Genomic DNA, 21919 nt, shown 5'->3' on the forward strand with positions numbered 1-21919 from the left:
CGCTCGATGACCGCGTACAATCGCTGTGAATACGCTGGCGTAAGGAAACGCGGCGTTATCTTTGTGCTGCCTATCGCTTCAACGCAAGCTGAGCGGCGAGAACACAGTACGCGAAGCTACGAGCCGTCGGCCCACCTAAACGGTGCCCCCAAAGTTGATTGCTTTCAAGACACAGCCTGCGTGAACGCGCGCGGCCGCGCCAAACGCAGTTGCTGCCGAAGCACAACGCCTCTCCCCCCACTTCCCCCGGTTCCTTGCGCACGACGGAAGATGGCGCGCTTCCTCCCTGCTTTCCGCCCTTGCGCACGCATGAGTGAGCCGCTATCGTCGGCTCAGCCTCGCAGTTTCACTGGAACATATAGCATGCATACAGCGCACGGCGACGATGTTATCGCCCTTGCACTTTATACGGAACACCACGGTGGCCGCGACGGCGACAGCAAAAATACGCCTGCAGCGTGTATATGATCGGTATCAGAATAATAAATTAAAGAGCCTGGAAATGCTCCTGTCAGTTATATTTATATTCCACAGACGTAGACCTAATTATCAATCGCACGTGGCGAACCATGGGGGCCCGAAAAATTATTTGAATTTGCATTTTTTCCTTGCAAGTATATAAAATCTCAAGAAGATGCACGAACAAAAGGCAATGAGTGCCTCACAGAGATCCCGTATCCCGCCCAGTAGCAGCAGCATAGCACATGTAAAAAATGCAGATTTGCGACAAACAAATTTAATGATTCAACAAAAAATTGTACTTAGTGTTTAAGTCTACAGCATAAATGCATCGCTAGCTTAGGTAATAGTATTGTCGAGGTTTTACGCAACGAAGTACTATTAATATAAATTACTTGCAATATTCACAATAAAAAAAAATAGCACAGCAGATGTGTGCGACCATGGAGAATTACAACCCGATTTCCAGCGAAGCTGTTTCTTTCGAACATCTGCAGTAAAAGTTCCAGTTTCTTGTAGTTATATCGCATATACTGCAAAAAGTTGCCCCTTTATACTGGGTGTTCAAAATTAAGCTTTATGGTTTTCTTAAAATTAGACACTGGGAGGCACGCGAAGACCACCTGCGCAAATAAGCTATGTGGCCAGAGGGACACAAAGTGAGATGGTAATTATCGCTGTCAGAAGTCCAATTAACTGAAATTGAATAATTAACTCTCATTTTTTTTTTGGCTGCGGTAAGTGGGTATGTTTGTATTGAAAAGCTAGAGGTAGTCGTGTTTCTACACAGTATCAGTTGGAATAAGGATTCTTCCAACCTTTTGGGGCTTATCTTTCCCACAACGACAATCATCACCTGTCTTGCCCGCGTTTCTTTTCTTTAACGCTGCGAGCCCGGTACTTCCCGGTCACGAACGGCTTGCGCGTTACAGTGTGACATAGCGTTCTCGACAGGAATGTAACGAGCGCCAAGTTTTCAAGAAAGGAAATGCAAGCAAGGCAGATGACGATTATCGTTGTGGGGCAAATGTACACCTGAAAGGGTACAAACCTTTTAGGAGTATACTGTGCAGGAGGAGAGAATAGATTATTTTACTTCATTCGCGATATCGCGGAATAAAGGCTAAGCCTTTGTCGCACGATATCGAGAACCATCTCAAGGAAACTGCCAGGATAACGCCCGAACGTTGCTGACGAAATGAGATAAAGCGCACCGAAAGTAACACAACAATCACTTTTGGTGAAGGGGGCGAAATGGTTAGAAAACGGCTACCCGTATCTACGCCCGCTCGGCCTAAGGTGGGCAGGCTATAAGGTACCGCCATCAGGTTATGGCGTAATTCCCATTGCAACAAAAGTGTGCAGCAGACCTCGAAAAAAATAAAAAGCCGCTTCGGATGTAAAACAAAAATTACAAAGCGAATGAAAGACGACAAGGAAATAGCGACTATCGAGCTCTGGAAAAGTGCCCGAGCATGCCACAGGTAGTGTGTACCAGAATTGTACCATAGCTAGGCCTGCTTACTCTGTAGAAATTGATATGATTGCATGTGGACAATAAACATGACGCTGGGCCGCTGGGCTTAGCACCAAGATCTTCGAGTGGCGCCCTCTCACGTGTGACGTAAATGGGAGCACTCCGGTACCGGCCGCGCCGCGCACGCGCTGCGTGAAGGCAACTTGAAGCTTTCGGTCGACCTGCTCTGCTTGAGTTTTTTAAATGCGAGTCTGTAGGTCTTTTTCGACCAGTGTGTACGGTATGTTCGAGGACGTTGTTCCTAGCGAAATCGAGCGGAGTAGTCGTCTTCATCACGCTCAGTGTAGATTGCTCCTGGCGTCGTCTGCTAGCCATCAGTGTGTACACGTGCGTGTACGGCGTTGGCTGCACGCCGTTGCTGTTCCGTTTCCATGGCGCGCTCATAATGGTTTGTCGGCCCTTTTTAGAGCGCAGTTCTTAGACACCCATTCCTGCGGCGAGCGTCGGCGTCGTCCCTTGTAACCGAGCGAACGAACACAACGAAGGATGAAAGCGAACTCGGAGTGCAGCGGGAGATGAAAGACGGCGATTGCGAAGAGAGGAGGAAAGCGGAGAAGGGTGCAGCAGAACCATGAGGCGGAAAGCGGAGGAAATTCGGAGGAAAGCGGAGGAAAGCGGAGGAAATTCTAAGAAGCGCCGTCCCGGCGCTTCTTAGAATGTTATAAAACTAGATGAACAGTATGGTTTTAAGCGGTACACGTGGACGACGTCAGTTCATAGCTGGGATGACGATAGAGTTTCTTCAAAAAGGACGATTTCGTAGTTTATGTCACTCAATCGTCGTAATACCCGGCACAGCCCAGTGTAGCGTGACAGCAGTTTTTCGGACAGGCCAATGTGGCGAATTGGAGTCCACAGAACGAGATTTCCGGGAGAGAAGTGAAGGTTGGGGTGGTGACTGTCGTTGCGAGTCTTTTGGTGAAGCCATTAAGTCGATCATAGGCAAATTGGCGAGCCATACGAGCCCGACCAACGGCGTCATGAGCGTATTTTGAGGTGTGTCGCGACACCGAAGGTAGCAGTGCGTCAAAAGGCAGAGTGAGATGGCGACCAAACAAGAGTTAGAAAGGCGAGAAGCAGGTGGTATCCTGACGCGACGAATTGTATGCAGATGTCACGTAGGGCAAAGTGCTGTCTCAATCACGATGGTCTGCTGAAACGTACATAGACAACATCTCTGTAATGGTGCGATTTAGTCGTTCAGTCAATCCGTTTGTTTGTGGCTGATATAAGGTTGCGAGCTTGTGTTCGATGGAGCAGGAACGGAATATGTCTTCGACAACGACAGGAAGTAGCGGCCACGAACAGTCAGCAGTTGCCTTGGCGCGCCATGGTGAATAATCACGTTCTGAAGTAAAAAGTGTGCTACATCCATAGCACGGCTGGTGGTCAGGGCACGTGTAGTAGCATAGCGGGTCGCATCGTCTGTTGCAAAGGCTACCTAAGGTCCATGCCGATACAGAAGAAGGGCTCCTTGGGAACATCGATTGGATGAAGGCGGCCAGCAGGCTGCGCACATGGCCTCTTTCGCCGCTGTCATAGGTGACAAGCCGCAACGTAACGTCGCACAGAGCGGTACAGGCCTGGCGAAAAGAAACGACGTCGCACTCTGTCGTAAGTGCGGTAGGTGCCAAGGTGTGGGTGCGTCGTGGAGCTCAGCAAGAACAGTAAAAAGGAAGTGACGAGGCACAACTAGCAATAAATCTGGTCCATCAGAGCTGACGTTGCGTCGATAAAGAATGCTGCCATGGAGCACAAAAGAGAAGAGAGAGAATGAAAAGGAAAGGCAGGGAGGTTAACCAGATATGATTCTCCGGTTTGCTAACCTGCACTGGGGATGGGGGATAGGGGTTAGAAAGATGGCAGAGGAAAACGCTAAAAAAAGGGAAAAAAAAGACACGCACACATGGAGGCGCACACACAAATGGCGTTCCAGTTAAAGTCGTTCACACAGGCCGGTAGATCGTAAAAAGCGCAATAGCGCTTGCACGGCCTTCTTCTGTGACGATAGGTCCTTTCGATGTTGTAGAATTAATTTTTCGGATAGCGGTTGGTCATCCAGTTGGTCAAGTGCGTGGCGAAGGCATGTCCTCTGGGAACTGTACTGCGGGCAGGCACACAAGATATGGCCAATTGATTCTTCAAGGCCGCAGTGGTCACAGGTTGGGCTGTCGGTCATCCCTATGCGGAATGCATAGGCTTTAGTAAAGGCAACGCCCAACCAAAGTCGATATAAAAGCGTGGCGTCTCTACGGCGAAGCTGTGATGGCGCTCGAAGACGTAGTGTGGGATCAAGTGAGTACAGTCGCGTGTTTCTTAAATGTGGCTCATTCCATTGCGACGCGGTGCACTGCCGAGCAAGTAGGCGGAGCTTCCGTGCTGCGTCAGTTCTAGAAAGAGGAATTGGGTCGTGGCGCTCCTCAGTATGGGCTGAGCGGGCAGCGTGATCCGCACGTTCATTGCCGATAATCCCGCAATGACTTGGAAGCCACTGAAAGGTTATTTCGTGGCCAGCATCGCTTGTATGTTGTAACATTTCTGTAATATGGAATATTAGCTGTTCGTGCGGTCCGCGTCGTAAAGGTGACAGTAGAGACTGCAGTGCCGCCTTCGAATCGCAGAATATTGTCCATTTGTGTGGTGGTTCATCACCAATGTGTTGAAGGGCAGTAAAGAGCGCTGCGAGCTCTGCTGCCGTCGATGTTGTGGCGTGAGTCGTCTTAAATTTGATTGTTGTAGCTTTCGCTGGTATGACGATTGCCGCCGCGGAGCTGCTTGGAAGAACAGATCCATCAGTGTAAATATGCGTAGAATCACGGTAGTTCTCGTACAAATGTAGTAGCGTGAGCTGTCTAAGGGCTGGCGATGATAGATCAGCTTTTTTCTAGATACCAGGTATAGCGAGGTTGATTTTTGGCTGAGCGAGGCACCATGGAGGAATCGAAGGTCTCGCAGCCGGGGTGAAACAAGCTGGCAATGACTCATTATATGCGGTTATCGTCTGGATGAAAGATGTGTGTGGTCTGTCCGTTGTTAGGGAAGCCAGGTGGTGACGGGGAGTCCTGGCCAGATGCCTTATATGTGTCCTGAGTACTTCAATTTCAGTGTGGGTCCTGACAAGGTGGTCTCCGGCGATTGCTATTGTAGCCACTGTCGAAGCACTCTGAGGCAGGCCTAGACAGATCCGGAGCACTTGACCCTGAAGACTTCGTATTGTGCGTACATTTGTTTTACCTGTGCTGCTTATTGCTGGCAAGCTGTATCGCAGAAATCCTAGAAAAAGCACCCTGTACAGTTGCAACATGGCACTGGGCGACATTCCCCAGGTCTTGCCAGCGAAAAACTTGAGCAGGTGACAGATGCCTGTCAACCTTTTTTTCACGTATGATACGTGTGGGCTCCATGACAAGTCCCTGTCGATTATGACACCTAGGAACTTGTGCGATCGGACACGTCGTATTATTTGGCCATTTATCATTACACTGTATAGGGGTATTACTCAGGCTCGCGCGTGCGCACCTGACCCTTCTCTGGATCGCACAGCGCCGGCGGAGCGGCAGTCGCTCCCTAGCACTTTCGCAGCAGCCCTAGCAGTCAGAGCTGTGACCCCTAACCCGCGGTTCGCAGTGAGTTGCGACCACGGCGGGTTCAGGCCAGTGGGGACAGGGTGAGTCTCGACCTAAGGTGTTTATTCACCTTAGAGTACAGAGATTCCAACAGACAACAACAGCCACAACACACACAAATACAACACAAAACACAACCGCAGCGGCGGAGCATTCCGCACGTCTGGGGTGAAACACAAACCGCACAATGTGGGAACCACAAAAGAGGCTGATAAGAGTTCAGCTCACCCAAAAGTGGATCCGCGCTCGGGCCCTGGGGCGGTGAGTCGCACACAAAGGCCGGGCGCAACACAGGGGGACGGCGTGCGGCGGTCTCAGCGGCTGATTTGAGATGCGGCCTTTCGCTAGCTCTTCCGCCGTGAGACCAAGCTCCGTCGGGGGAATAGCGCTTCTCCCGAGCGGCGGAGAGGGGGTCTCCCCGGTTCCAAGAAAGGGAAAGGAGGGAACGGGGTGCCTTGGCTGCAGCGTCGCGGCCAGGCGCGAAGAGCAGCGGGAGTGGCGAAGGTGCCCTCTCCACGCTACCCTCCGCGAGCGAGCACGTGATTATCGCGTGATAACCGCGTGGCCGCTCCGGAGATATCGGGATGCGCGTGCGATCCCCACATCCCCCCCTCCTTAAAATAACCCTTTAGCCGCTAAGAGGCCGCCGTCACCTGAGGCTTTCCTGCGAGAGGGACGTGCTACTCCGACCGCAACACGGTTTGAATCCATGTTGGTGAGGGAGCAGCTCTAGCTGCAGACCGTCGTTGTCGCCGTGTAGGTGGTCGCGAGCCAGGCCGGAACCTTGAACGATGTCATGGAGCAGCTTGACAGCAGCGGGATGCAGTGGGAGGCAAGAAGGGCGCTGGGTCCGGGTCAACTTGCGTCTCGGCGGCGTCACCTGCCCAGTCGGACGTGCCGGGTCCGTGGTGGCGAAAGGGTCCCTGGATGTTTCCTGGCTGCCTCGATTACGCTGACGCGATCCCCGAACCAGCCTCGATATGGCGCAGGACAGCTCTTTTGATGTTCTCGGAGGTCGATGCCCTCTGGTATGGTCGAACGCTTTTCTTCCGGTTCGTTCCGACACAGCTCGCCCCCTCGCGGGTGTCGGCACGCAAGATCGGCAAAGGCGCGCCGACCCACCCCGACGATGGCTTGCACCTCGCTGCGCAGCAGGGGTCCACTCTGTCCTTGCGGGAGAAGTCTACGCTCGGCCTTGAGGCTGGATGCTTGGTTGCGGGGCTCGAAACTCGGTCGCGGAGCTGTGCGGCGCGGTTCGGCGAATTCTGCGCCGCTGCGACCATTCCGGACCGGAAGTCGCCCGCTGCACCTCTCACCTCGCTGTTAGCCGCCGGAGGATGTTTTCTCGCCGCCTGTTGCCCGCACTGCGCTGCTGACTGCTTGCGGCCTGCTCGTCCCCACCAGGAGTGGAGATGGTCTTTCCTTTTTGCTTGGTGGTTGTTTCACGGCTCCCGACGGGCGGTCTGCTGCTGCGACAATTCTGTTAGCCCCTCTCGCTTCTTCCAAAGAGAAAGCGCGTGCTCGCTCTGGAAGCCTGCATGCTAGACATCGGAGGAGCATTCCGTCCGATATCGCGCACAATAAAATAGCCTCCGCGAACCGGACAGAGTTAGTTCTGCCGAGATCGCAAGTTATAATGCCGCACCGGGCTCGAACGTCGAGCCGTGCCACCCGATGCCGCTGCCTGCGGGCGCGGGAGAGCATTCTCCTCGGGCCACTCGTTCCCTCTGTCATAGTAGGGTTTGAGATCGCAGACATGCACCGGTCGGCTGATCGGTCTTAGCTTCAAGTCCGCCAGCCTGTACACGAGCGAAGAGACAGTCTCTCGCACCCGGTACGGTCCTGTCCATTTCGGCGCCAGAGAAGCTGAGAATTTCTTACTGGCGTCGCTCAGGACGTGATTCCGTCTCAACACCAGGTCGCCCACTTTGTAGTGAACTTCCCGATGAGAGCGGTCGTACTGCGCTTTCTGCTCGGCACGTGCAGTGCTCAGGTTCCGTCGCGCTTTTCGTAAAGCCTCCGTTACCTTCGCGCGCAGCCCAGTCGCATAATCGGCGCGTGCCGACGAAACAACCAGTTCCGTGCTGCTTCGTTCCTGTAGAGTAAGTTCAACCGGATTCAACAGCTCCCTCCCAAGGTTGAGGGTGGCGGGTGTATACCCAGTCGATCGATTCACTGTCGACCTGATAGCAAATCCAATTTCAGGAAGACAAGCGTCCCACTCATTGTGCGTCCCCGCAAATGCAACTAGCATGTGCTTGATGTTGCGGTTCACACGCTCAGTGGGATTCGCCTGGGCATGGTACGTGGTTGTTCTCCTGTGCTTAATGCCGAGAGCTGCACAAGAGTCCACGAAGAGTTTGGCAGTGAAGTAGGACGCATTGTCCGTTATCAGCTGCTCAGGATAGCCGAATCGTGTAAACACCTCGATCAGCTTTCCCATGATAACGCGTGCCGTCAGCTTCCGCAGGGGGAACAATTCCGCCCACTTGCTGAAATGGTCTGTGACTACGAGAAGGAATCGGTTCCCGCTCGGTGTCCTGGGGTAAGGCCCCATGACGTCACATGCCGCAATTTGCCACGGTGTTCGGCTATTGATCGGCTGCATGAGCCCGGGTGGGCGTCCACCACGCGGCTTCACGCGTTGGCACACGTTACAAGAGCGGGCGTAGCGCATCACATCCCGCTTCATTCCAGGCCAGGTAGCAAAGCGGCACAACTTTAGATAAGTCTTAGGGCCACTCGCATGCCCGGCCAGGCACGTATCGTGAAAGTAGCGTAAAAGTGCTCCTCTCAGCGTGCGTGGAATCACCGCTTTGAAGGACTCGTGTGTATCCTTCTCCGCGGGAATGTATCTCAGCAGGACGCCGTCAGAGTCTAGCAGGTAGGAATCCAACGCGCTCACAGCATTACCAGCTGTTTCGGAGCGCCGCGCACCCACAGCAATACCAGCTGCGTCCATGTGCGCCGCGGCCGCGCCGCCGGGCTCCCGGAGCCCCTCAAACACTTTTTTACAAAACGGATCCTCCCGCTGTGCCTCTAACAGCTCCTTTCTGCCGAACACGCTCCCCACAGAACTGACGCAGTCCAAGTGGTTCACGCTTTCGTCCTGAGAAGGGGGTTCATCCGCCCTTCCTTCGGGACCAGCGCCGTCGAGCATTGTAGCAGTTACTCTGCTCTTAGGCTGAGTCACTGAGGGGTCACGATGGGTATTAATATTGTTGCGGGAAGAAAGCAGGCCCACGAGTGTAAAATAACTTATATTTACAAATGATGGATATGGCGTTCAGGCAACCGCCAGACTTCGTCTTTCTCTAGTCCAATTCAACGTCTTCCTTCACTTCACCGTAACATCACCCTCCCGGTGGGGGAGCTCCGTCCCGGTGCAAGTTAAACAGCCTCACTTATTGGGGGGGACATAGGGCTTGAGCCTGGTGACGTGAACAACATCACTGGTTAAGTTGGGAGGCACGGAAGGCTGACCGAGTGGGGCGATCTCGTAGGTCACGTCGGACAGTTGGCGTAAGATCTGGTACGGACCAGAAAAACGGGACAGTAATTTTTCCGACAGGCCGAGACGACGTGAAGGCGTCCAGAGAAGGACAAGGGAACCAGGTGAAAAATGGCGGTCTCGGTGCCGAAGGTCGTAGCGTCGCTTTTGAGAAGCTTGCGAGACGGTGAGGCGATGACGGGCGACATCTCGGGCCTGGGCGGCTAAGTCAATAGCATCGCGAGCGTAAGCAGTGCAGGGTGACTGTACTGCGGAAGGTAGCAACGTGTCAAAAGGCAAGGTGGGGTCGCGGCCGTACAAAAGGAAAAATGGTGAAAATCCGGCAGTGTCGTGACGGGACGAGTTGTATGCGAAAGTGACGTATGGTAAAGCGACGTCCCAGTCGCGGTGATCGTTGGAAACGTACATGGCGAGCATTTCAGTGAGTGTGCGGTTGAGTCGCTCGGTGAGGCCGTTCGTTTGAGGGTGGTACGCGGTAGCAATCCGATGTTCTGTAGAACAGGAGCGGAGCAGATCATCAACGACCTTCGATAGAAAGTAGCGGCCGCGATCCGTCAGCAACTGGCGAGGGGCGCCGTGGTGCAGGATGACGTCTTTTAGTAAGAAGTCGGCGACATCTGTAGCGCAGCTGGTTGGCAGGGCTCGTGCGATGGCATATCTAGTGGCATAATCGGTTGCTACAGCAATCCATTTGTTTCCTTTGATGGAAATTGGAAACGGACCAAGGAGGTCGAGGCCCACACGGAAGAAGGGCTCTGTAGGTATATCAATGGGTTGAAGCAAACCAGCGGGAGGCATAGCAGGCGTCTTCCGGCGCTGACACAGGTCGCAAGAAGCGACATAACGGCGCACAGAGCGATAAATGCCAGGCCAGAAGAAGCGGCGCCGCAGGTGGTCGTAAGTACGAGTGACGCCCAGATGTCCAGCAGTAGGAGCGTCATGAAGTTGCTGGAGCACGGTGAGTCGAAGGTGCTTGGGGACGACTAGGAGGAGCTCCGGGCCGTCAGGACGAACGCTACGACGGTATAAAGTTCCATCGCGCAAGGTGAACATCCGAAGGGACGGGTCATTGGGCGAGGAGCTTAGGCGTTCCATAAGTGTTCGAAGAACAGGATCCTTGCGCTGCTCGTCGCCAATGTGGAGGAAGCCGGAGAGGGACAGAATACTGATGTCCGAGTCTGCATCGGTATCGTCCGGTTGATCCACGGGATTGCGGGACAGGCAGTCAGCGTCTTTATGCAGGCGTCCTGACTTATATATAATAGAAAATGTATATTCTTGTAGGCGCAATGCCCAACGTGCAAGTCGTCCAGTTGGGTCCTTCAAAGAGGAGAGCCAGCAGAGGGCGTGATGGTCGGTGACAACGCAGAAGCTCCGACCGAAAAGGTACGGGCGAAATTTCGCGACCGCCCATACGAGCGCGAGACATTCTCTCTCAGTAATGGAGTAATTTCGCTCGGGCGTGGAAAGGCGGCGGCTAGCGTAAGCGATGACACGGTCTTGGCCCTGTTGACGCTGAGCGAGGACAGCGCCGATGCCATGACCACTCGCGTCAGTTCGTACTTCAGTGGGCGCAGAAGGGTCAAAGTGGGAGAGAATCGGGGAAGTGGTAAGCCGCTCAATCAGGGTAGAGAAGGCTTTCTCCTGTAGCGGTCCCCAAGAGAAAGAGGCGTCTTTCTTAAGAAGGTCAGTGAGAGGGTGAGCGATGTCCGCAAAATTTTTCACAAATCGCCGAAAATAAGAGCATAAGCCCAGAAAACTACGGACATCGTTCGTTGAACAAGGTACAGGAAAATTTCGCACGGCGTGAACTTTCTGTGGATCAGGTTGGATTCCGGCGGCGTTGACGAGATGACCAAGCATGTTAATTTCACGGCGACCGAAATGGCACTTGGAGGAGTTTAGCTGAAGGCCAGCCCTGCGAAACACGGAGAGTATGGTTGTGAGGCGCCGCAGGTGGCTCTCAAAGTTCGGCGAAAACACAATCACATCGTCGAGGTAACACAGGCATGTAGACCACTTCAAGCCGCGCAAGAGAGAGTCCATCATGCGCTCGAATGTAGCTGGCGCATTGCATAATCCAAAGGGCATGACTTTAAATTGGTACAGACCGTCCGGTGTGACAAAGGCGGTTTTCTCGCGGTCCATCTCATCGACGCTAATCTGCCAATAGCCGGAGCGGAGGTCAATTGATGAAAAGTATTGGGATCCGTGAAGGCAGTCAAGAGCGTCATCAATGCGAGGCAAGGGATAAACATCCTTCTTTGTTATCCGGTTGAGGTGACGGTAGTCAACGCAGAAGCGCCACGAGTTATCTTTTTTCTTTACTAAAACAACCGGTGATGCCCACGGGCTACTGGAGGGTTCAATGATGTCCTTTTCCATCATCCTGTCTACTTCTTTCTGTATGATGGCCCTTTCTGTTGCCGAGACACGATATGGCCGCCTATGAATGGGGCTGGCGTCACCGGTGTTGATGCGATGCGTGACAACAGATGTCTGGCCAAGTGGACGGTCGTCCAAATCAAAGATGTCCCGATAAGATGACAGGAGATGACGAAGAGCTGTTGTTTGCTCGGAAGGAAGGTCGGGGGCGATCATCTTAGAAACATCGTCCGCAGGCGTCGAGTACGGAGGAGTGGGTGACAAAGGTCCGTTCGTACTGAGGAAGGATTCAGAGGTCAAAAAAGAAATCTGAAATTCTTCCAAAGGAGTGATATGCGCTATGGCGATACCGTGTGGCAAAACATGTGACGAGAACCCAAAATTCAGGATGGGCACGCGAGCGCAGTTTTCGCGGATCCGAATTAAGGTGCTCGGTAGGGCAATATTACGCGACAAAACCACATCACTAAGCGGCGACAGGACGTACTCGCCATCAGGTACGGGAGGACAGGGCGTCAGCAGGACATTTGTAGCAGCCTGTGGAGACAGCCTTGCAAATTCAGCAGCACATAAGCGGTGTGGAGCACAAGTGGTTGCGTCGGCAGGAAGCGGCAGGTCCAACTGTACAACACCTGCGGAGCAGTCAATTTGGGCAGAGTGTTTCGAAAGGAAGTCGAGGCCGAGAATTAGGTCGTGTGGGCAGTGTTCAAGGACGATAAATAGAACAACGGTATAATGGCCCCCAATGGTCACACGTGCTGTGCACATTCCAAGGACAGGTGACGTACTCCCATCGGCGACTCGCACGGTGCACGGTACGGCGGGGGTCAGAACCTTTTTGAGCCGGCGGCGGAGAGCAGCGCTCATAACTGAAAGCTGCGCTCCTGTATCAACGAGAGATCTAACAGGAACGCCATCGACTTCAATGTCCAGCAGGTTTCCACATGTAGGCAGGGTCAATAGAGGATTTGTGGGCCGGGTCGGAGTTGCAGCTTCACCTCCGGGAGCTGCACCGCCTAGTTTCCCGAAGCGAAGCGACCGGTTGCAGAAGGGGACGAAGAGCGGTGAACGAGAGGCGAACGGGACCTACGACCTTGCGGAGACGGGGATCGGCTGGATCTTGGTGGAGCACTGTCGGCGTTGATGTTCCTAGTCGGCGTATAGGGCGAGAAAGTGCGATTGTCGGGTACTTGGCTGTAGTGACTCGGAGACGACCACCGAGGAGGCGACGACCAGTGGTTGCGGCAATGACGGGCGATGTGTCCAATACCGGAACAATTAAAACAGATGGGTTTATCATCCGCTGTGCGCCATTCAGCTGGGTTGCGACGGAGTGGTGGAAAGCTTTGCGTCCGGGAGCGAGCGGTCGGAGAAATTTGGTAGGTGTTGGTATGGCGGACTGAGCAGAGAGATGGAATGCCCAAACTTGCTATTTCCTCCCGAACGACCGCTTGTATAAGGGAGATAGCGGGTACGCTTTCCCGACAGTCTGAACGAACGGGAGCCGGGGCCATGGCCTCAAGCTCACGGCGAACGATGCGCGTTATTTCTTCCGGTCCTGCGGGCTGAACGAACCGCGGCGGGTCTTCGCAAGAAGATGTCGCGGCGGTATTGGGCAACCGGTCGAAAGTTTGAGTGACGCGGCGGCCCTTCGCTTGTTCGAAGCGCCGGCACTCCTTAATAATTGCATCCACAGTGGCACAATCCTTACACATCAAGAGATTGAAGGCATCGTCTGCAATACCTTTCAATATATGGCCAATCTTGTCTGCCTCGGTCATGTTGTCATCAGCCTTGCGACAGAGGGCCAGCACATCCTGTATGTACACGACATAGGATTCTGTGGACGTCTGAGCGCGGCACGCAAGTTCTTTTTTAGCTGCCAGCTGACGACCGACAGGTCTGCCGAACAGGTCTCGCATTTTTTCTTTGCAAACATCCCAGCTCGTTAGGTCAGCTTCATGTGTGTCATACCATTGCTTCGCAGTTCCCTTCAGATAAAATATTACGTTTGCAAGCATCATTGTAGGATCCCACCTGTTGTTGTCGCACACTCGCTCGTACATCGTAAGCCAGTCCTCGACGTCGACGTTGTCCGTGCCACAAAATGTTCCCGGGTCCCGTGGGTGAGTGAGGATGACCGTGGGCACGGGCTGCCGAGGCGTTGTCGCTTGTGTCGGTTGATTTGCCATTGTGGCAGCAGGTAGATGACGTCCGCTGCGAAGTTCCGTGGTGGTACCCCGCACCTTCCACCAAAATGTTGCGGGAAGAAAGCAGGCCCACGAGTGTAAAATAACTTATATTTACAAATGATGGATATGGCGTTCAGGCAACCGCCAGACTTCGTCTTTCTCTAGTCCAATTCAACGTCTTCCTTCACTTCACCGTAACAATATTACCCCTCCTGACAACCTCAGTCGTCGCAGCGGTTAGTCCGCTCACAAGCTCAGTTTCGGGCGAGGTGAGTTGAGTAGTAATATCACTCTTCTCACAGTCAACGGGCGCGCGCGAAAGTGCGTCCGCCACAACGTTGTTCTTTCCTCTCCTGTAGCGAACGGTAATATCGTATCGCTGCAGGAGAAGTGCCCATCGCGCGAGCCGGCCGCTCGGCTCTCCTAAGCGCCTAAGCCAAGTTAATGCCATATGATCGGTCTCAATTATGAATGGGACTCCATCAATATAGTAATCAAACTTTTTGAGAGCGAAAATGATCGCCAGACATTCCTTTTCGGTCACGGAGTAATTTTTCTCTGCGGCAGTCAAAGAGCGGCTGGCAAAAGCTACCGGGCGCAAACTACCTTCGTGCTGTTGGAGCAAAACCGCTCCTAGGCCAAGGTCGCTGGCGTCCGTATGAATGACAAATTCTTTGTTCAAATCAGGTAGCCTTAACTCGGTGGTTTCCACGAGCGCGTTTACGAGGTTGCGCAGTGCCTCCTCTTGCTCGGGACCCCACCTCCACTGCTCACCTTTCCTCAACAGCATTGTCAAGGGGGCTTGCAGTGCAGCGCAGTTTGGGATGAACTGTCGATAGAAATTCGCCAGCCCCAAAAAGCGTCTCAGTCCGCCTATGTCTTCCGGTGACGGGTAGTTCAATAATGCCTGAACCTTGTCATCACACGGTAGAAGGCGTCCGTTATCCAGTTCAAACCCCAGTAGCGTTACTCGGGTTGCTGCGATCTGGGTCTTGGTCGGGTTTAGCGTTATCCCCGCAGACCTCAGACGCTCCAACACGTCCCTGAGATGGCGTAAGTGCCCATCAAAGGTACGCGAGTATACCACAACATCGTCCAGGTAAGCAAGAGCGTGGTGCCACCTTGCGTCACCCAAGACACGGTCCATCAGGCGCTGGTAAGTCGCAGGCGCACCGACAAGTCCGAATGGCATACGGGTAAACTGGAAAAGTCCCCTGTGACACGTGAAGGCAGTCTTCTCTCGGTCACAGGGATCTACCTCCACCTGAAAGTATCCTCTGCTTGCATCGAGCGTAGTGAAGTACTTCGCTCCGCCAACGTTGGATACGATCGAGGGAATGCTAGGAAGCGGATATGCGTCCTTGCGTGTCACCCCGTTCAGGCGGCGATAGTCAACACAAAGGCGGGGCGTCCCATCCTTTTTAGGAACCAACACCACAGGAAAACCCCATGGGCTGTCCGACCTTTCAACAACGCCTGTATCGAGCAGTTCGTCCAGAGCGCTGTCTAGTGCTTTCCTCTTAGCCAAACTCACCGGCCGAGGATTACACTTCCACGGAGAGGCGTCGCCAGTCTCAATTTTGTGCCTGTATAGCGTAGTGCAACCAGGCCGCTCTGTGAATACGGCATCATATTCAGTCAGAAGCGCTGAGAGGCGAGCCTTTTCTTCCCCCGACAAACTGCTTGAGTCGTCCAGCAGCGGGTGGTATCGTTCGCCCCTCACTGCGGCACAGTCTGCCACCGCAGCGGGGGTTACGGGCTGTGCGGGAGGGGAGCAGTTCCCCTCCGCGCCTCTTTTCTCAGCGCGGTTGGCCGGACGGCATTTCGACCCGGCCGCAACCGTTCTGAGGGACCTTTTCGGGCAATCGTTTGGTCGGTCTGCGCGCGAAGCATCATCGAACGAAGTTGTCTCTGACGCTTTTTGAAATGAAACGAAAGGTTTCAGGGTGCCACATGCTCGCTCCCTATATCCTCCGTTGCAGACGTCAATAACAATGCCCGTCTTGGCGAGGAAATCTCTACCAAGAATTATAGGAACCGACAGGCCGGGAAGGTGAGCTAGGCGCTGTCGCCTCACCCGCTTCTCCCACCGCACCACAAGCCTAGCAGCACAGCTCGCGTGTGCCGTGCCGCTGGCCAGTCGGAAGGTCACATTACTCTCTCTCAGTCGGATAGTGCTCCGACGGAGATGTTCACACACCTCGTCGCCAAATAGTGAAGCGCTTGCTCCTGTGTCTAACAGCGCAAAAAACCTGCGCCGGGCGACTGTAACCTCTATGAGCGGGACTGGCGTGTCGCTGGGCAATCCAAAACGACAAGCCAGCGGGGCAAGGAGTTCGTGTGTCTCACTTCGCACCGCTGTAACCGCCGCCGGCCATGCAGCATTGCTCACCGGCGGCCCCGCTCGTTTCCCGAAAGCGCGTGCTCTCGGTTCGCAGGCTGTCTGCAATCCCGGGCGTAGTGCCCCGGCTGGTTGCACCGATAACAGAGGAGAGCCGGCCTTTGACGGGCTTGGCGTCCAGTGCCTCGCGCCGTTTGACCGTTATTCCTCTGTATCGACTGCTCCCTTGCAGGCACGCTCTGCTCTCGCATCATCGAGCCGGCATATCGACCACGATTCTGCATACCTCGGCCATCGGCAGCGCATGCTGCACGCATGGCATAAGTGTACGGATCGAGAGCCCGGTCAGATAAGCCCCAACCGTTTCTCAGTTGTCCGTCACTGAAAGCAACCACACCATCTCCACCGGAACGAGTGCGAAAAGTGTCCCCGTTCCACGCGCATCGCGGCTCAAGTGCCCTCGACGCTGGGGGTGGAGGTCGGTATGAGCGCAAGGCGAGTATGTCCGCCTGTATGCGCTTTGCCTCCGAGGCCAGCTCATCCAAATCCCTGAACTTGCTGCCTCTTAGGTACGCTGCGAAGGTGGGATGAGCTTGTCGTGTGACTCTCTCCACCTTATCGCAGTTCGGAGCGGTAGGGTCAGCGGTACGATAAAGTTCGTCCATCGCCCTGACGTACTCGAGCAAGGATTCGTCCGGATGCTGAGTACGTAGCTCCAACTCGCGCCGCAGACGACGCTCGTAATCTGCGGGCAGGAATTCCTCGCGTAATCCCGCTCGGAACTCAGCCAGCGTGCTAGACCGGTAGCCAGTAAGCCGGAACCAGCGGGCAGCGTGATCAGTTAACGACACTGGTACAACGCGTTCCAGTATCTCGCCATCGGACAGCCCCGTTGCGCGCTGGTAAGTCAGCACGCGATCGAGGTATTCGTTGACGCTAACTGAATCATGATACCCGCTGTAGGTGGGTAAGTCCACCCTCACTCTCGGTCTAGCAGCGGCGGCAGATGTCAGCAGAGTGTTCTGCACGGCACCTGTCAACCTCTCAATCAAGCGCATCGCATCTTGCAACAGCGCCTGTTGAGGCTCGCTCTGGCCAGTAATGCCTAGCACAGGAGCAGAACGCGTCGAGCAAGTATGCCGCAGTGGCTCCATGCTCTCCGCAAACACTGGCGAAGGGTTCGGCGTAATGTGCCTCACGCCTTCAAGGGTACGAGGCTCGCTCTGGCCAGTAATGCCTGGCACAGGAGCAGAACGCGTCGAGCAAGTATGCCGCAGTGGCTCCATGCTCTCCGCAAACACTGGCGAAGGATTCGGCGTAATGTGCCTCACGCCTTCAAGGGTACATCCTGCCGGAGAGAGCGCCTCATGTGTCGCGCTACCCTCTTCGAAGCTTATCAAATTCCCAGGGCTAGTGTTCGCCGCAGGGCATGACTGAGCGGTAGCAGTTACCGCCGCTTCGAATTGTTGCCTGTTGGTAGCAACCTGCGACAGCGTATACAACGGCTGTAAATCAGCCCCGTATGCTGCCATGGTTCGTTCGTGTCGTGGCAATCACTTACACAAACAGACTCAACCTGTCACACCTCTGGCCCCACGTTGGGCGCCAAATATAGGGGTATTACTCAGGCTCGCGCGTGCGCACCTGACCCTTCTCTGGATCGCACAGCGCCGGCGGAGCGGCAGTCGCTCCCTAGCACTTTCGCAGCAGCCCTAGCAGTCAGAGCTGTGACCCCTAACCCGCGGTTCGCAGTGAGTTGCGACCACGGCGGGTTCAGGCCAGTGGGGACAGGGTGAGTCTCGACCTAAGGTGTTTATTCACCTTAGAGTACAGAGATTCCAACAGACAACAACAGCCACAACACACACAAATACAACACAAAACACAACCGCAGCGGCGGAGCATTCCGCACGTCTGGGGTGAAACACAAACCGCACAATGTGGGAACCACAAAAGAGGCTGATAAGAGTTCAGCTCACCCAAAAGTGGATCCGCGCTCGGGCCCTGGGGCGGTGAGTCGCACACAAAGGCCGGGCGCAACACAGGGGGACGGCGTGCGGCGGTCTCAGCGGCTGATTTGAGATGCGGCCTTTCGCTAGCTCTTCCGCCGTGAGACCAAGCTCCGTCGGGGGAATAGCGCTTCTCCCGAGCGGCGGAGAGGGGGTCTCCCCGGTTCCAAGAAAGGGAAAGGAGGGAACGGGGTGCCTTGGCTGCAGCGTCGCGGCCAGGCGCGAAGAGCAGCGGGAGTGGCGAAGGTGCCCTCTCCACGCTACCCTCCGCGAGCGAGCACGTGATTATCGCGTGATAACCGCGTGGCCGCTCCGGAGATATCGGGATGCGCGTGCGATCCCCACAACTGTAATTGGCCATGGGTTTGCGCGTAAATGGCACTAGTGCGCATTTCTCTGAGGAAATTTCCAGGCCTCGATTACGGAGGTAGATAACAGTTTGTGTGGCGGCTCTCTGAATTCTCGCTCTCAACTGTAGACGTGTTACTGCAGACGTCCATATGCAAATGTCATCGGCGTACGCATTGAAAGCCTGACTGTGGTTGGCACGTGCTCAAGGAGAGCAATTAGTGTTAGGTTAAATAACACAGGGCTAAGTACACCGCCCTGGGGGACGCCACGGTAGCTGTAATGTAGAGAAGTATGGCCTCCCTCGCTGCTTACAAAGAAGGATCGCATGGATAGATAGATCCGTATCCATTGAAACATCCGACCACCCACTCCTACCTCTGCGAGAGCAGAGAGGACGGCTTCATGCGTAACGTTGTTATACGCCCCTTTAACGTCGAGGAATAAAGAAGCGCAGAGACGCTTACGGCATTTCTCATGTTGAATGTAGGTGACCAGGTCGATGACGTTATCGATCGATGATCGACCGCGTCGGAAGCCCGCCATGGCATCTGGGTAGGTGTTGTGGTACTCCAGGTACCACTCCAGACGTCCTAGGACCATCCTCTCCATTACTTTGCCCACACAGCTCGCCAAAGCGATCGGGCGATAGGAAGAGAGCTCCAACGGCGATTTGCCAGGCTTCAGCAGTGGAACAAGGCGACTTGTCTTCCAGGTTGTTGGTAGCATGCCATTTCTCCAAGATTCATTGTACACCTCGAGGAGAACTCCTCTCACTCGCTCCCCCAGGTGACACAGAGCTCGGTAGGAAATTCCGCCAGGTCCTGGCGCTGATGTGCGGCTACACAAAGCTAATGCTGCCTTAAGTTGGTGGATCGAGAATGGTAGATCCAACCGGTGATCACGTGGTGGCGGACAGCTGCTCGAAGGTGATAGAATGTTGGTAGCTGTGAGTTGACCGGATAGTCTGGCGCAGAAATCCTCTGCCACGTCAATCTCCGATCTCTTTTGAGAGAGGGCAAGCGCTTTGAATGGGAATCGCTGTACGGGAAGTGTCCGGAGACCGCGCACCGTTCTCCATAGTTGAGATAAAGGCTTGCGTGGATCTAGCGACTCACAGAAGGCAGCCCGACGTTGCGAATCGAGCTTGTCTAACCGGCGCTGTATCTTCTTTTGCGTGTGCCTGATGGTCCGTAGATCGTCCATTGTCTTCGTACGTCGGTATCTTCGTTCAGCACGTCATCGGATTGCTCGAAGTCGTTCTAGTTCCACATCAAAGTCATTCAGTCTCGAAGAGCATGTGAGAGTACGCATAGTGTCTTGCACCGCGCTCTTGATTGCCTCTTCCAAGTCGAAAGATGGATTGGCGTCGCAGTGTTCTTCCATAATAGATTGAAATTTAGGCCAATCCACTCTTTGGATCGTATCCCTTATTTTGGAAGGGGACAATCCTCTGATCTTGATGTACGTGGGGAAATGGTCACTTCCGTACGTCTCTATGTCCGCAAACCACCCTGCGCGTCTGACTAGGCTTCGTGAGACGAAAGTCAAGTCAAGACAGCTGCTGTACGTGGAGCCACGTAATAACGTAGGACTTCCATCATTCAGCAGCCAAAGTTCATTACTGGAGGCGAAAGATACCAGAGATCTGCCTCTTCCGTTGATCATCGGACTTCCCCAGAGTATATGGTGGGCGTTGAAATCTCCAATGATGACCCAGGGATGGGAGGTTGCGGAAAGGATGTCTTGTAGTCTTTTGTAATCAAATCGACTTGACGGAGATAGGTATGCGCCAACAAAAGTAAAGGCCAAGTTCTTTTTCCTTACGTTTAGGCATATATATTGGTTATTGTCATTAGGTGGGACAGGCTGATGAGTGTAGGTGAGGTCACGGCGAATACACACCAAAACCTGTTTTCAGAAACAGTTGACGACATCATTAATACATATCCAGAAAGCCTGATTGTGTTCGATAAGTTCGGCTCGCAAATGACGATAATGGGAAACATATTGGCGTACACGAAGCGACGGAAATCCGAAAGGCGCGCTCTGAGCCCGCGCGCATTCTACTGGAAAACAGCTGCTTGTCGGACCTCTTCCCTAAAAGACCATGGCTGTGGAGCCATGATCTACTCAAGGGTTGCCAGCACCGGACTCAGAGCGTCCAGTACTTGAAGCGCACTTCTGGCAGACGGTGTGTGCATGTTGCTTAGCAACACGCGAATGGCATTCATTAAAGGCCTAATAAGTGCTATCACTTGCTCATCTGTTTTCCGCGACTCCTCGGATACAGCACCTTGCTGTACAGGGGGCGGCTTCTTCTGCGGCTCTTCTGGCGGTCGTGTACGCGGAAGTGGCGGCCATTCCTTTGTGGAGAGAAATCTGGCAGTATTCTCCCTTCCAACATCGGTGTTCGGAGTGCTGGAAACTTCCGCTGATGATGATGCTTGACGCATTGACTTTTCCTGGAAGCTTGACGTTTTCCGTCGTGAAGACCTTCGACGGTGACGTCGTCTTCGCCGTACTTTCACAGCGGCCTCTTTGTGGGTAGAATTGTCTCTCACCATTTGTTTAAGAATGGTGATCTCTTTCTTGATCTGGGGACAGTCTTTGGAAGAGGCGCAGTGATCACCCTGACAGTTAGGACACTTCAATGTGGTTGCGCTGCAGTTGTCTTCTGAGTGGGGTTCGGCACATCGAGGGCACACGGCCGAATTTCTGCAGACACCCTTCACATGGCCAATCTTCTGACAATTGTAGCATTGCATTGGTCTTGGGATAAATGGTCGAACCTGGTGGCGAAAGTGGCCGACCTTCACGTAGGGTGGAAGGCAGTCGCCTTTGAACGTTAGCCTCACACAACGTGTGTTGCCGAGGCGACAAATATGCACAATCACGTTGTGTTCACTTGCTGGTTTTATGAGAACTGGGAGGTCTGCATTAGGAATTTCGTTGTCGATGTCATAGGTGTCATAGAGCACAAACATTCTGATTGAGCGATCTGATTGGCCAGAAGTCAAGCGCTCGATTATCGACCATAGAGAGTCATTTCGCTGCTCAGCAACTATGTTGCGCAAGTCAAAAATGGCCAGAAGGAATGTGTCGGAATCCAGCTCATCGTTGTCAGGAGGACAGACAGGGTGACGAGACAAGCAGTCGGCGTCCAGATGTAAGCGACCGGACTTGCACATCACAACGAAACAATATTATTGGAGTCTGAGTGCCCAGCGACCAAGGCGGCCAGTCGGGTCTTTCAGCGACGATAGCCAGCACAGGGCATGGTGGTCCGTGATGTCAGAAAATGGCCGGCCAAACAAGGGCGAAATGTATAGCCGCTACCGGTGCCAGAGCGACGCACTCGCGCTCGGTGATTGCGCTTTGAAGGGGACAAGCGTAGGCAATGACGCGCTCGTCTCTATATCGCTGTCGGGGGAGGACGCAGCACCTATGCCATGGCCACTGGCATCTGTTGCGAACTTGAGTTGGTGCAGATGGATCAGTGACCTAATAT

Source organism: Dermacentor albipictus, chromosome 1 (assembly GCF_038994185.2).
Source record: "Dermacentor albipictus isolate Rhodes 1998 colony chromosome 1, USDA_Dalb.pri_finalv2, whole genome shotgun sequence".
Classification (NCBI taxonomy): domain Eukaryota; kingdom Metazoa; phylum Arthropoda; class Arachnida; order Ixodida; family Ixodidae; genus Dermacentor; species Dermacentor albipictus.